The sequence below is a fragment of the Pseudophryne corroboree genome, unplaced genomic scaffold, assembly GCF_028390025.1.
Source record: "Pseudophryne corroboree isolate aPseCor3 unplaced genomic scaffold, aPseCor3.hap2 scaffold_871, whole genome shotgun sequence".
Classification (NCBI taxonomy): Eukaryota; Metazoa; Chordata; class Amphibia; order Anura; family Myobatrachidae; genus Pseudophryne; species Pseudophryne corroboree.
This window is the reverse complement of record NW_026970450.1, coordinates 114,969-115,747: the sequence shown is the minus strand read 5'-3', so window position 1 is coordinate 115,747 and position 779 is coordinate 114,969.

Below are 779 nucleotides of genomic sequence, written 5' to 3'. Positions count from 1 at the left end.
CACTGCAGTGTCACGCAGGATGGCCCTTCCAAAAAACACTCCCCAAACAGCACATGACGCAAAGAAAAAAAGAGGCGCAATGAGGTAGCTGTGTGAGTAAGATAAGCGACCCTAGTGGCCGACACAAACACCGGGCCCATCTAGGAGTGGCACTGCAGTGTCACGCAGGATGGCCCTTCCAAAAAACACTCCCCAAACAGCACATGACGCAAAGAAAAAAAGAGGCGCAATGAGGTAGCTGTGTGAGTACGATAAGCGACCCTAGTGGCCGACACAAACACCGGGCCCATCTAGGAGTGGCACTGCAGTGTCACGCAGGATGGCCCTTCCAAAAAACACTCCCCAAACAGCACATGACGCAAAGAAAAATTAAAGAAAAAAGAGGTGCAAGATGGAATTGTCCTTGGGCCCTCCCACCCACCCTTATGTTGTATAAACAGGACATGCACACTTTAACCAACCCATCATTTCAGTGACAGGGTCTGCCACACGACTGTGACTGAAATGACGGGTTTGTTTGGACCCCCACCGAAAAAGAAGCAATTAATCTCTCCTTGCACAAACTGGCTCTACAGAGGCAAGATGTCCACCTCATCATCATCCTCCGATATATCACCGTGTACATCCCCCTCCTCACAGATTATCAATTCGTCCCCACTGGAATCCACCATCTCAGCTCCCTGTGTACTTTGTGGAGGCAATTGCTGCTGGTCAATGTCTCCACGGAGGAATTGATTATAATTCATTTTAATGAACATCATCTTCTCCACATTTTCTGG